Genomic DNA, 16,699 nt, shown 5'->3' on the forward strand with positions numbered 1-16,699 from the left:
AGTATTCGGGGTGCCGTCTTCCAGAAGGCTTACGAGGCGTGGAAAACCCGCCGGCAGCGGTGATTGGACGCACAAGGGTACTGATTCGAAGATTTTTGAGTGAATGTACACATATAAATCCTGGCAATAATTTTTTTTATCGACCCAGTCCTACTACTTTTGGGATAGACCCTGTGTTTATTATTCAACGAGTTTTTTTCTTAACATCCTTGCTCAACGTCCGTGTAATTTCCTTGTGAAAGTCTATTTCCCTTGGCTATTCTTCTTCTTGTTTCCCTACTACTTTGACCATCTACTGTCAAGATATATAAACCACTCTAGAAGCTCTAGTCTTGTTTTCACTTTGAAATTAGTATTTCTCCTTCAAAGCCTGATTACGTTTTTTTACGTTCTTCTTCGTCCAATGCGTATCACATTGATTTTATAATGCACCCTGCAATACTTGATACTAGTGCGTCCTTGGCTGACTGGAAAACTAAAACTTGATCATCCTCAACTCTAAATGGTTTTATGAATTCTTCAACAATATTCATTCCTATTTCTCATGCCCAATGGTAGCGTTTCATCTATTTATGCATTTGAAAACACTGGATGACTCTTCCTAACACTGTCCATCCGCCATTTATACATTAAGTCTGAACATGTTCAGGGTTACGAACAAGTCCCTATCCTTGCAATCTACTCCTTTTCCTATAGTACATTCATTAATTCTACTCAGTTTACTGCAATCTGAATGTAATATGTTTCTTTATAATAGTGTCCCCATTACTTCTGGGCACTATACGTGTCTTCTTCCTTCCTAACCCAAACTGATCATTTCCTAAATAATCATTTGTTCTTCTCTCCATCCTCTTATTATGGTTCTACATACCACTTCGGCTGTATACGAAATCAAATTTATTGTTTCTATGCCCTCACCAATGACTGATCTTCTATTTTTTGTGATGCTACTAACTCCACTTTGAGAAAATCTTCCAGCTGAATTACCCTCCTGACAATTTCACGAAGTAACCCAGAAAAACTTTCTTCTCCATATATATTAATATATTATTATTAGTAAGGTCCGCGGAAATGATATCTAGCCTCAAGGTCTTGTATGATTTCAATTCCCGTATTGCCATTTATGCCTCGCAATTAAGTGCGCTTAGAAAAACGATTCAAATAGCCTAGTTTGCTACGTGTATAGACATTGATGTCATATTCTTTCCATGTCTTTGCTTTCCGGCGTAATGTTCTTTCCATGTGAAATAATTTGAGCTGTAGATAGATTGCTTGTAGAAAGATAGTCTATCCATACATCTTATTACTTCCAGTTTTCTTTCCCAATTATTTTTCTGACTTATCTTTGGTAGTTTGTACTCGAATTTGCGCAATTATTCTGTTATTACGATAAATTAAGAATGTCGATTTCGCTTGCAAACTCATCATTAGTATTGAATCAATAACGGCAGAATTATCAATGAAATTCGAAGAATATTTGATGCAACGATGATACTATTTCGACTTAAAATATCTTTGAGTTTTTACAGGTAAGATTGAGGAAGTGTGTGCTTAACATAATTTCCTGCATGGGTTATTTTTAATTGGGTTTCTTAATGGTCCACCATACCGATACTATTGTTAGAAGTAGTCTACTGATTGAATGTAACGTTATGATGGATCCTACAAGAGGCTCGGAATCTCGTTTTCGACTGCCTGGCTAACGGTAGGTCATCCGAAAATTTCTTCGTACTTTGTCCTTGACTTCTAACCCCTCCTATATTTCTCTTCTCATTTACTCGGTATATACTAAGTGGAAAAGGATGAGTGAGAACGAATATCGCATTCCATTCTACTTTGTAATAATTCCATCTGGATTACACTTCTGCTTTCATAAAAACGTTACCTCAAATAAATCGTCCGGGGTTGAAAAAATACCAACGCGTATATCTATGTGTCATATTTAAGAAGTGCTAAAGAGGCCAAAGTATTCCAAATTACTAGAAAATGGCTAATTCAACACCTCTATTTAGAAGTGGCGTCTTGGAGGAACCGAATAAGCCGCCGCCACACGCCCTTCAGGCGGCTTGCGGGGCATTATGTAACTGTAGAATATACACTTACCTATCTCTCTCATATACATTACATGCAAGCTCATAGAACATAAATGGTTAGTTCAAAAATGAAGTGTTTCGTCATTTCGGATTTTTCATGAAAAATCAGCTCGTTATCCGAAAAGGTCCATTCCACGCTACACAACTTGGGTTTTTTTCTCAACTTGAGTTTGCGCTCCTAATATCTTTGGTTCGGTAGACAATAATTTTCCAGTAGACGCGATTTTTCTAGCTTTTGAAAAAGTTTTCCATGAAATTATCAATAGAAAGTTACTTGCAGAGCGAAAAGTCTATGGCATAGATAAAACTTTTTCTAGGCTACATTAAAGACTTTTTGAATTTTTAAGAACAAAAATGTTAAATGTTAATGTCAAAATTAAGAACTCAAACAAGCAATGGATACATGGCGTTATCTCTTATTGAGTCACTGGTCCGAGTCCCGTCGTTGTTAAGAGGCATATTTATACTCATGTCCATTATTCTGTGTTCCTAACGCGACACCATCACTCAATAGCCACCAAACTGGGGTCAGACACCTTTTCAGCCACCTCACTGAGGAACAGACATGGGGCGGGCTTCCTTTCGTCTGCCTCCTACACTTTGATCTATGGGTGACCTGAAGGAGAAAATATTATTGCTCCTACCAGCGCACCTCTAGGGGTAAACAGAACGCTTAAGCTCTTGCACCTCCTGCGTGTATGGGAAGGGGTAATGTAATAAAGCCACTATTATCAACCCCAAGTTTGTTTGGATCGCTGAGGATGGAGCTTACCTTGTACTAAGCCCAATGGCATGTAAAATGCATGCATCAGGGAAGGGGGGCCAATGCCTTTCCCTGTGAAGTTGCGGTACCCGAAACACCTCAGCTTGGGTGAAGCCAAGAATGCTCTGAGAGGCGCTCGGGAATCGATCGCGGACCCTTCGTTTAATAGTCTAAAGTTCCGTCCCTAGTTTACGACGTATTACACGTTCTCTACCAATAAAAGTACATTGTATTTTAGAATTTATACCGTAAACTCTATATATATGGATATATAGATTATGATAGGGCTGGAGCATATAAATGAAATGAGGAGAAGTCTTACGTCGTAAAACAATTCTTGTGACCTTCAAAAACGCAATATCCTAACGACAGCATGGACGGTTCTAAGGCGGGAGGTCTTCATCCCCCTCTTGAGTAATATTTTACCTTTGATAAAAATTCTTCAAAATCAAAATTCCTTTTACGACCGACACTAATTTTGAATGCCATATGTCTCCCTAGCTTAAAATAAAATTGTTTACTGCCGACTGCGTTACGGTCCAACGTTTGGTAAAATTAATTAAAATTTTAATGTGATTTTTCATTATTTTTTAAGGAAAAATACTATAAAATATTTATTCCACGTAATAATACTCGCCTCCCTCCTCTTAAAGGTTTTTTGGATCCTCTAGTATATGCTGGTGGGTACTATAAATTCCAATATAAAATGTGAGAGCCAATGACTCTCTCCTCATGAATTACAACCTGCATCAAATGATATTTTCGAATTCAACATCCGAGAGTTTTCTCGAGGATTAATAATTGAGCAAATCAAGATGTAAGGAGGTTGGATATTTATGTCTATCATTTATTAAATCCTTTTGTGCATTGCTGATCCCCAATTGCTCCTTCTAACCTGCTGAAAAGCTTACTTTTTCCTAATTTAGCCTAGGTATTTTTTTAAACATTTTGGCAGAAGGTGCAGCCATTTACAATGAATAATACGAGGCACATTTGAAGAGTGAGGGCCGTTTGATTAAAAAACATACATGCTTAAGAAATTATTATTAATGATAATTTTAAGCTTCCTACAAACCTACCGCACTTTTACACAAAATCGCCGTTCACTTCTAAGCACTTTTCGTGAGACTACAGCAGCTTCTGTACTCCCTCAGCATGGAAGGTCGCCATTTGGGTACGTTTTATTCTCCAACTTAAAATTTGATTCTCAATGTCGTCCACTCAATAATGTGTCATATTTACCACTGGAGAACCTCATTTGGGGCCTGTTATTTTCTAATAGATAATAAAAGATATTATCAACTTCTTCAAGAACTTAAATTGCATTGTATTCATACAAACACTGAAAAATGTCTACTTCAAGGTTTTCATTTCTTTAACGTGTTCGAATTCCACTACAGTACGCCTGAAACTAATCTTCTGCTCTATCCAATTAATAAGTAAAAATATACGCACCATTTCAACTGAGGTGTGATACTAAAAGTCTTCCCTGATTAGTCGATAGAATCTTGTTTCCGTTTAATTTACACTTCTTTGATTTTGTTCCCTCCCTGAAGGACTACTGCCACCTCCAGTTTTTACTACTCTCGAGGCTGTATTGGTGGAGGTCACATTAGTGTGGACGAAATGAGAGTCAAGGAGGTCTCATTCTGAGGGAGGGAGACGGGCATTCGACGCAATCTACACGAGCGGAGAAAAAAGGGGAAAAAAGTAGCAGAGGAAAGGGAGAGGGTGAGTTGGAGAGAGGCAAAGCAAGCAGATCGAGGAGAGACTTTATTGGTAATCTCGAAGAGGGGATGGGGGACCTCTCTCAACACAGGAGGATGACTTCGAACCTTGGCATCCCACAGATCACAGTCGCCATGGCAATCAACCGATTGCCGTTCCCACCGTCGGACGTTTCCTCAATAGCTCCATTCCTGCCAATCCTCTTACTTCCACCATATCTCTCTCTCCTTCTCTTTTTCTATATTTTATTTCCCTTTTTCCCACCCTTATCCCTACCCTTTGTGCTCGTACCTTCTCGCCGCTTCCCTCATTGGAAAAGGGACGAGGAAATTCGCAAATGAAAGGGAGGCCTAACACCTCCCCCTCCGGCCACTGAAGGTTCCTGAACTTCCTCTATCCATCTGCATTTTTCTCTTAGCCGGGGAAAAATCGCGTTACCCGAAGAATTGCGAAAATTCTTCTTTCACTTCAAAGGGCGACTCGAAATTTATCGGTCGCATTTTATCTTCAGAAGAATACATTTTTATATTTTCCACCGAACTAATATATATATATATATATATATATATATATATATATATATATATATATATATAATATATATAAACACAAATGTAGATTTTTAGAATATAGAGACACAAATAAAGGACACTCACAATTTGGCACAAATTGTGAGTGTCCTTTATTTGTATAAAATAATATAAATAGTGTGTCCTTTCTTGGTGTCTCTATATTCTAAAAATCTACACCTGTGTTTTTATATATTTGTGCGTCGCCGAAGAGCGTTCCATTTCGAAGATATATACAGGGTTCGTCCGGAAAATAAGTGTACTGTTTTTTTCCCGCCGCTCCAGGCGCGCCCAGCACCGCTCTGACGGGCTGCGATTGGAGGGGGGTATGTTGGCAAGCGACGCTGAAAAAGGCAGTCGGCTCTGAGCTGTGGTGTAGTGAGGAGCTCTGTTCACGCGAACCTCCACGCTTCAACCCACGTCATGGAACGCGATGCCGAAATTTTTGGAGCAGCGTTATTCCATCAAATTTGCGGTAAAGCTTGGGAAATCGTCTACCGAAACTGTCGGTATGATTAACCAGGCTTACGGGGAGTCAGCCATGTCCAGAAACATGATCTTTCGGTGGCACAAGATGTTCGTGGAGGGCAGAGAAGAGTTCGACGACGAACCACGGCCTGGACGCCCATCAACGACACTCACTGACGAAAATGTGCGAAAAGTTCGCGATGTACTGAACTCTGATCGTCGTCTTAGTGTTCGGATGATAGCAGAGCAGTGTAATGTGCCAAAAACAATAGTGCACGAGATTATTAGTCCGGCCAGCGATCAAAAACATCTGGCGGCTGCATCACGACAATGCGCCGTCTCACACCGCGCTTGTCGTGTCGGACTTCTTGGCCAAGCACGGCGTGGCAACGCTGCCGCACCCGCCCTACAGCCCGGACTTGGCACCACCGGACTTTTTTCTGTTCCCGAAGATAAAGAGGAGTTTGAAAGGAACGCGATACGGGACTTTGGACGCCGTCAAAGAGGCCGTGACGACGTGTCTTCGAGAGGTTCCCGATGATGCCTTCGCGGGAGCGTTCCAGGAATGGGAGCGCCGCTGGAACAAGTGTATCGACTCACAAGGGTCCTATTTTGAGGAATATTAGCTTTAGATATGTAAAAGTGTAATACATTTTTTTTCCTGAGATCAGTACACTTATTTTCCGGACGAACCCTGTGTACTCTCATTTATATAGAAACAGATATAAGGAAAAGGGATAGGAACACACATAAAGGACAAACACATGAGAAATTGGGAAGGTGGAATCAGGAAGATCACGAGTGAAAAAATATTTCCTAGACCGGGATTTGGACTCCGGATCTTTCCACTTGCCTGGCGGAAGCTCTAAACCACTTGAGGAAACGTAATTTACAGGTAATCCTTTATAATGTTGTGTGATTGCTGTACTACTCTCCTTTCCTCTTGTGTTTGTCTTGTCTATTTCTCCTTTGGTGGGTGAAACAGCTCCCTAACGCCATCACTTGGCCAAAGAACGGGGCACTGGGTTGCATAAAGCATCGCAGATCTCAGTTAAATATATATATATATATATATATATATATATGTACATATATATATTTATTTATATATATTGCATACACTTGTGTTAATATTTTTAGTTTTAAAGTTTACTTGTGCAAATAGACAGTGTTGGACAATTCATAAAATATTCAACAAAATGACATTAATCACGAATTCTCAGTCATAAAAAAATCCAAACTAATCCGCTCTGAACAAAAGATAATCAAATCAATAAATGTAACGGATAAAATAGCAGGAAAATTCACAACCCCTATCTCTTTCACAAATATAATTTTCTTCTCATTAACAAATTCCAAAGAAACTGCGGGAGATGCCGCAACAGTAACTTTTTTAACGGAGTCATCCGCTAATGTGCATTTCAATGCAACAATTTCAGAGCGTAAAAATCATTCGCCTTGACTGGGACTCGAACCCAGATCCCTCAATATCCGGTCGAGTGCTTTAGCCACTTAAGCTACCGAGGCGTCCTCTTAAACTCTGAAATTTTTGGGGCTTTTAAAGGAACTAGATGTTATGACGAAATACCGTACATACAATGTCACATGTATTCGTAGTCGTGCGCGAGGCGCCACTGTCCACGAGGTTAAAGCCAACTTTAAACACGTATGGTGTTTTCCCTTTGACAAATTCCAAAGAAACTGCGGGAGATGCCGCAACAGTAACTTTTTTAACGGAGTCATCCGCTAATGTGCATTTCAATGCAACAATTTCAGAGCGTAAAAATCATTCGCCTTGACTGGGACTCGAACCCAGATCCCTCAATATCCGGTCGAGTGCTTTAGCCACTTAAGCTACCGAGGCGTCCTCTTAAACTCTGAAATTTTTGGGGCTTTTAAAGGAACTAGATGTTATGACGAAATACCGTACATACAATGTCACATATATTCGTAGTCGTGCGCGAGGCGCCACTGTCCACGAGGTGTTTCTTCTCATTACCTAAGAATATCAATCAATGATGAATTAAACTAAGCTGTTGTATATAAAGCTAATCAAATCACTTACAAAGTAAGCATTATTTCTCAAAGCCAAAAACTCTTCGTACCAAATCACTCACGGGCGAATGTCATGCCCCCTCTAATATCACGCCCCGTTAAACGCTATACGCGCAGTTAAATTTTCACGCCGTCCACGTTACTAATTTCAAACTAGCATGTGGCATTGTACATTTTATTACCCTGTCTGTCCGTCATGTGGCTGCCTGCCATACAAATATTATTTTTAAGCTTACAAAGTTTGATGGAATGGCCTCCAACAAATCTTCAAGCAGCTGGTTCCATTCTGCCAACGTTCTGTTTAAGAATGAAAACTTTTTCTCATTTGTTTTTCCTGTACTTATCTTTATTTTAAAACTTTGATCGTTTTTTTCTCTTGAAGTTTGGTTTTTATACTTCTTTCCCCGAAATCTTCCCGCAGTTTGTCATTTTTATCTATTCCATGCATCGCACCTTACCCACTCATTTTTCTCCTATTTTGCTAACTCTTCCATTTCATAATACCCAAAAATACTGAACTTTCCAGTCCTTGCTGATTCAATAAAAAATAATCCTTAAAATCCATGATATAATTACAAAATTTCATCCTTTAACTGTGCAATTTTTTCTTCCTCCCTTAAATCCGTCCAACATGCTTATTATTTTCCTCCGTCTACCAGACTTTCTCAGCATTCTACACGATATTACCTTGTTGAGCATTATCATTGCCTCTCAGTATCTCTCTCCTTCATCCACTTGTCCTACCTTTATAGAATTTCTCCAAAAAGCTCTCCCTTTGTCTTACCTTGCATTGCCAACATCTTAATAGTTTGCTTTCCTTTCTTTTCATTTTATTTTATTCATAATTCTCCACAGCCACGTCTCTCGATAGCCTTCAGTCTTACTATATTCTCTTACCTCAACAAGCACATCCTATTCGAGTTCTCAGTAGTATTTTCTTTATATTAACCGAATATTCCTCTCATGAACTCCCACCTCTTTGCAAACACTTCTTTACATAACGCAATTCAAAAAAATATACTCACCACTCTGCCCGTATTTTCTGAAACCTTTGCGAAATAAATAAACTGTTCTCTTATATATTACGCGCTTCGACTTAAATTTTTATTTTAGGTTTCCTATGGCATGAGAATCTCAATTTCTTAATTTTTTTACGATTTTCTTTTCATACCAATCACATTTGTAATCATCATAAACATTCCTGAAGCACTATTGCAAGCCTTCAATCAGTGTTGCTAGACTTCATCTTAGGTATATCTCTTGGTTTTTTCATGTTTATTCATGGTTTTGTTTTCGTCATTTTTAGGAAATGTCATCCAAAGGGTCTTACGAGTTTTAGGTGGAATTTCGCAACAGTTTCTTCAATATATAATTTATAGTATCGGTTTTTAACAGAATGCTGTATTGAAGTTAGTCATGCATCCATGGATGAATTGGTAGAATGCTAATCTAAATATAGAGTAAAACATTCTAAATAATTTGTTTATTGGAGCCGTAATACAGTAACCTTTGTATGCGTTCCATTTCAACTTATCTTTTATCTGCATATTCTGTGGGCCGAACAGAAATGAACGGACACAAAATGGCGTTTTCCTTTAGAGAAAGTAAAAGTTACTCAATCATGTGAACCTTCTAAGAGATACTTCTCTTAAGATCCTTTCATACGTTCATACTTTTTTTTCCAAATTTTGTACAATAAATCATGTACGCTAGAATTGTGTATTTCTATCGTCAGAACTTCGATTATTCACTCCTTGCACAATCTTAAAGCGTTATCCATACTAAAAAGAAAGACTCGTACTTTTCTACAGATTTTAAATCTCTGGAAAAAAATTAAAAATCTGTGGAAAAGACTCGTACTTTTCCACAGATTCAAAATCTGTGGAAAAGTAAGTCTTTCTTTTTAGTATGGATATTAAATACTTCCACGAAGTGAAGCCTGAAACAATAGAATATACTTATAACGTTACTTTTCCGTAAAGAGCACTCGATAATGAAACCCGTTAAAATATTTTCTTAATTTTTAATGCTGTTGCATTGAACTAACAAATCAAAACTCACTTCTGTCAAGATGCGATTCGCAACTGTTGAAATTGAAGTGCATTATGGCTTGGTATTGTTTTCGTGAGGTTATTTTGCGTTTGTTTACGTCTGTACACCTCGGAAATAAATCGCACATCAATTGTCACTGCTGGATTATTATTTGGCAATTTTATCAAAATCGAAATTCGCATCTCCCAACTATCGTTTTATCAACCAAACATCTTATTGCCAATCAAAACGCTCTACATCCACATTTCCTGCCAACTTCTCCCCAGATTTATCCCAAAAATCCTCTCTCTTCCTCTTTTGTTCCCCTTTCCCCTCATTGTGCAATTTCCATCCATCTTCACTACCACATCTAAAAAGGCTACAGCACTTGCCTACCTACCATCTTACTTCTGTGATCACATTTCCGCGCCATTTCAAAACATGCTCCATATTTAAGCTTTCACTAATGTTTCCTAAATATCCTTTTTACAAGGTCTGTACAAAAAGTTCCCAAATTTTTTTATAGCACGCCTAAATTTGCTTGCAGGCGTTGTGTTCGCGGAAACTCCCTGAATGACTATCTTTAACCACTTTTCTCATATCTTGCTTTGTTGATTAGTTACGGTCGTTTATGCGTTTAAAGCTTAGGGTGAGGATCCTGTGAAACGTGCCGCGTGTTATGAGTGGTATACCCGGTTCACAAAGGGGCGGCAATCAGTAAAATACGACGAGCGATCCGGAAGATCATCAATGTCGATTGATTACCCACAAATCGAGAAGGTGAAGGATCTCGTTCGTGCAAATCAAAGTTTGAGTACCAGGGAGCTTGATGAAGAGTAAGGCATCTTGATTTGTCATGCTAATAAGTCCTGAATGGAAAATTACGGTTGCGCCGGTTTGTTGTCAAATTCGTGCCCCGCCTTATGACAGCAGACCAGAAACAACATCGAGTTCGTCTGTCAGGAACCGTTTGACCGAGCTGAAGAAGATTGAGCCTTTTTGTCCAGGATCATAAAAGGTGATGAGTTACGGGTTTATGGATATAGCATCGATAAAAATGCGCAGTTTTCACAATGGATTGGTGAAACCGCCCGCCCCAAAAAAACTCGACAAGTTTGCACGAATGCCATGGTGATGTTGACTGTTTTTTTCGATGAAAAGGGGGTTATGCATCACAAAAACCGACCAAAAGACCTGACAGTCAACACGGAGTGATACCTGAGGGTTGTGAAACGCCTAAGAAAGAGAATCAGGCGAAAACGGCCCAAACTTTGGAGGAGCGGTGAGTGCGTCACCACGACGACGCACTGGTTCATTCGTCTCTCAGAACTCGTGAGTTTTTAGCCAAATAAAGACCAGTTTGCTTGCCCACTCTCCCTACGCATCACACGTAGCCCCATGTGACTTTTTCTTTATAACCAAACTAAAAAGCCCCCGTAAAGGAATAAGATTTGCCACCATTCCAGAGGTAGAGAAAATTTCGACGGAGCAGCTTATGAGTATTCCGGAAGCAGCGTTCCAGGACTGTTGAAATTGTGAAAACACCGTTGGAATAAGTTTGTACGTTGGAAAGAAGACTACTTTAAAGGAAACCCTGACCAATATTTTGTGAGTGAAGTTTTTTTGCATTTAAAAAGTTTAGGAACATTTGAACAGACTTCGGTAGAGTCTTCTTTCGTCCAACTAGAGAAACCTTTTCCCAACGACATTCTTCTGCTAATGTCCGTACTACTTTGACCATCTTGGACTGAAGCACTTCTGAGGTAGGTAGACTGCTCTAGTTTATGGCCCTGCATGATAATGTTTGACTCCGTTTTTCTCTTTCTTTAAAAATTTCATAACTTTCAATTCATGATATATACACTATTCTACCTGCTCTCTTTCCCTGCAAATTCAATGTTTGACGTAGCAATTCTCCATCTCGGCAACTGAATAACCTTATTTTATATTCCCGCCTCGATCATCATTACCTTCGAGGATATATATTGTAAAGGAAGAGTAGTGATTGCCACTCCTGTCTCACTCCTCTTCCTAACACTATCCATCCCGACTCTCCATCCACCACTCGCGCCTGAGAAGTCTGAGACGTGTACAGGTTGTGGATAAGCCTCATATACCTCCAGTCTAATCCTATTTCCTGCAATAAATTCATTAATTCTATTTAACTTACTCCATCTCGCCTTCTTGAAATCTATGAATTAAACAAATGCTCGTGCCGATTATAATCTGTTTCTTAATATTAGTGACCTTAATACTTCAAAAGCATCGCGCGTCTCTCTTCTCTCATAGGATCCCAACTGTTATTTTGCTAAATGATCAGTATTTCTGATCAATATTATTTTATTACTAGCCCTAGGTAAAGCCTTGTCTATGAGTGAAATAAGAACTTATTCTATATTTATCAAGTACGGCTGCTTTTTCTATTTTTGGGATGAGAACTAATATCGATCTTACGAAACTATCCAACTAAATTCATCTCTCATACGAGAATACTGGTGAATGCTACGAATAAGTGCATTAAATTATTCCACGTTTTCATAGACTCTTCAATAGTTTCGCGGGAATAGTATTGCCTACCCTAACGGCCTTTTTGATTTCAATCTCATTAATACTATCTCACCAGCTCGTATACCTTGACCAAAGCTACCCCATCTACGTCATACTGCGCTTAAACTGCTGGCTTAATATTCTTAAATTACCGTCTGCGGATTCTATCTATCTCTCTTAAATCATTTTTGGGTGATGAGCAATTGTTCCCATACCCCTCCCCACTCCTCTCCGAGAAACTAGCCTGGAAATGGTCAAAACAACCCATCAACGCACCTGCGAGCCCCCACCCCTCTCAGGTCCTTCCAACCCTCCCCGCCCCCACTCTGTCCTGAGGGTATATATCCTTGCTCTGTCTGTTTTGCAAATTTGTACCTGATGATGCCGCAAGTCGGTGAAACGCGTTGTACCGTATAATAAAATCTGTGGAAAAGTACGAGTCTTTCTTTTTAGTATGGACATTAAATACTTCCACGGAGTGAGGCCTGAAACAATAGAATATATTTCTGGGTGATATTATGAATTTCTTACACTTCATACTTTGAACGCATTTCCCTTATTGCTTCTTGATAGTTGTTTCCTTTCTCCTACATCTTCTTTCTTATTCATCCATGAGACCCGTGCCTTGGAAAACTCGAAGTCAATAATTCCATTTCAATTGAAAAACTCGATTTATCTTCACGCTGCGTTTTACATTACTCTGTCATTCTATCTCTCATCGCTGAATCCTAAAAGCAGTTCGCATTAGATGCTAAATAAGCTTTCCTTGAATTTGATATGCATAGGAAATCTGAACGCATTCCATTCAAAAGTCGGTGAATATTTTCATAGTTGTCTTCATCTACATTTTTATATTAGTTTTCGAATCGCTGCGGGTAAAAATTGATAATAAATAAGTCTGTTTTTTAAAATAATATATTGGAAATTAATTTAATTTGCTCCTATATGAACACGCATATACACTTATACACGCGCGTAAATATGTAAAAAAACGAAGCAATTCACGTTTTCGAGTGAAGTTTTAAGTAATATTTTGTGAATTTATAGACTGTGTGTGGATAATTTTTATTTTGCCATGGATGTGTGTCTTTGTGCGATGAAAGTACTAGTGCTTTACTCTGTCATTGCAGGCATTTAAATCCTTCTTTTTTATCCAGGCCTTTTTCCAATCCAATATGGGTCTATGATAACTCCCTCGGTGTCAACAGCAAACTTGGTTATTTTTACCATGTAAAAGTATTATGTTCGTCCCGCTTGCTTCCTTCGTGATGTTTTGACAGGGTTGATTTAACCTGTTTGAAGGGTTACAAAGAGTCATCATCTGTCGCACCGCAAAATGCCAAACGCCATAGGCAGGCGCGTAGGAGACCTCTTGACACTTTTAAACCGCCGTCTATTTGACGCACCCGGATGCCGCCCCGATACGAAAGCGGTTCTGAATCGGCGCTCAGAAATGGGCGACGCGCTTTCACGCATTCCAAATCAAATGCGTGGGAGACGGAAATTGGATTCGTCGTTCAATTGTCGAGGCAGAGCATGCGCGAACACCTGAGGTCTCTGCCGCAGCATCTGTCGGAGTGCCGGGAAATTGTCGTCTCGATAATTTGACTCCGTGCACTTAAAAGCACCTGTGACAACCGTTGGTGGTGCGGGAGAAGGAGGGGAGGGTATTCGCATCATTGCACGGGGTAATTTGAGTCCGCTCGCTCTGGGCTTCATTTCCCATTTACCCTTCCATCATCGATGACGAATTGACCTTGTTTGAGAATGGAAATTCGCGATGCGCACGAGTAACATGTCTTGCGTAAGTCCAGGAGAAAACTAATTTGTGTAACAATCATCGGAATAAATTTGCCTGGTCAAAAAGTATTAACTGGAAGAGGATATGAATTTCAGTTTTGGAATGAAATATGTAAGTCGTGTTCCATCCGCCCAGTTCCATATGCCCCGCGTATTTAATTTTGTTTTTTTTTGTTGGGAGGTGAAAAAAATTAATTAATAGTACGATGTGCATCTACATGCTTGTTTTAAAATATGCTTTTTTTTATTCCTCCGAGCCATTTTACCGTCCCTTAATTAATGTTTGGAATTATATCTGGGATGAATGCTGTGACCGCGCTGAGAAGCAATTAATAAAAAAAGAAGAAATCTAATATCTGTAGCACTGATTAAAATCACCAACCCTGTCCATTCGACAATTTCAAAACAAAAGATTTTATTTACGAACAAGCCTATTGTTATTTTCTAGAGTATCATCCCGTGGGATGGCATTTCATAAAGTACCGAGTTCCAAAATGTCGATTGGAGAGGATAATGATTAGCAAAATACGGAGAATTTCAAAGGATTCCATCGTTACCGATGCTCACAATACGCATCTAAATTCGCCAATGAAGGTAATTCAGTTTTGGAATCTCAAAAAAAAAAACAAGATTTTAATGCACGAAATATACGTCGCATCATTGAGTATCAGTTAAATATAACGAGATAGTCATTTAATTCACTTGCTACAAATAAAAATGGATACGTACTTATATTGATTGGAAGAGTTAGAGTATTCTGGCGTATTCACTGCAATGAGTGCACTATCAGGAGAACCTATCAGAACTTTTTACCTTAAATATGTAAAACAATCTGAGCTAATTGCCGATAATCGTGTACACACACCTCCAATTGGTCCCCTCCGGTGTATCAAACATTGGTCAGGTCTCGTACAACTGTATGAATTAAGCATGTTTCGAAATTTCTAAAATTCCAAGCCTCAGCCGTCACAATTAGACCCGTTTCTTAAGACTCGTCATCCACGTTGCGATTCAACCCTCCGCAGAGTTGAATCGTTAGGATTCATCCTTTCTTCAGAAGAAAAAAATGAAAATAGGGATATGGATGTGAATGACATTTGTAAAAATTTTGATATTGAGTGTGGTATTGCACGGTTAAGACCTTAAAGACTATATGGATGGATTTTGAAATGTGAGTGTGGAGAAGGAGAGAAAAGTTAAATTGAACGAATAGGAAAACAAAATATATTGTGCGTGGCATAGCAGGGGTTGGAAAGAATATTTTTGTGAATAATAAAAAGGATGTAGAAATTAGAATGTAGGAATGAATGTAAAGGAGATGGATGCTACAGCTTGTTTAAGTCATTTTTCAATTCCGTATGCATTCGACCGTCCGTACATACCCTCCAATATCACGATCCTTTTCCTCCCCCTGCCTCACTTACCTTGTGTTCTGCCCCCTATCACAATCTTCAGCACCCCATTGCCAATCAAAATGCTCTGTATTTATATTTCCAGCTTCTTTTGGATATCTCTCCTCCCCAACCATATATTGATTCATTCGTTTTCCTTTCTCTCCATTTCACCTTTTCTATCCTTCTCCACGACCACATCCCAAAAGCCTCCAAACTACGTCTATCACTTTGGTTTAACGATCAAGTTTCCGAGCCATAAAAAACACTCTTCATACCAAAGATTTTACTGGTAATTAGTGAACTTATTTTTACGAGAACCTTCTTACGTAAAAATCCTGTCATGAATGCCTACCATTTTATATACTTCTTTTTCAAACGCAATTCTTATTATTTCCCTGCTACTTTGACCTCCTTGGTCCTAGACGTTTCCAAGATTCGTCACCTGTTCCGCTTGCTCTAGTTTTTGACCTTTCTTTAGAAGTGTCAATAGAAAATCAATCACATATAGCCCTCTGTTTGAGCATTACTCTACTATTTGACGAATATCAAGATCAAGAATATCAGTTTCGAAATAACCAAATTGACTATGCGATCGGAGACCAATTTACCGCTTACCGGGAAAGCTTTGATGGTCTCACTTCGCTCAAAGGGGAAATTTTGTAGTAATATGTAAATTTTGAAGAGACCCATTGCCCAATTTCAATATTGCCGAGTTATAACTAAATAGGATCCGTTAACAACTAGAACTTAATTTAAATACAATCGCTGGAGTTCATGCAGTTCCTTCGACACACACAGTCCTACTGCTTTACACACTAGAAATTTCAAGGAAAAAGACAATAAAAATTATTATTGCTTGTAGATGGTTAATACGAGCATTTATGATTCAGAAGAAAATATTAGGAAATATAATGTATTTTTATAACTCGCGTGGAAACATTGGCAAATATACTTCTGCTTCTGATTCCAGCAGTAGACGAAACTAGTATGTTTTTCATCCTCTGTTACCTAAATGTGACTACTTTGGCGAGTTTCTTAATATTTGGATTCTTATTTTATGGTGAAACGAATACCAAATATTAATGCAATAAAATTATCCTAGAAAAATTATTAACTAGTTGGACTTATTGGTTATCTCTTAGTCTTCAACGTGGGATCTTCTCCTAAAATTTCCCTTCTATTATGTTTATACGAGGGTGGTCCCAGAAGTACCCGATCAAACAAAGAAAACAAATATTTTGGAAAAAAATG

Source organism: Hetaerina americana, unplaced genomic scaffold (assembly GCF_022747635.1).
Source record: "Hetaerina americana unplaced genomic scaffold, ioHetAmer1.1.p SCAF_173, whole genome shotgun sequence".
Lineage (NCBI taxonomy): Eukaryota > Metazoa > Arthropoda > Insecta > Odonata > Calopterygidae > Hetaerina > Hetaerina americana.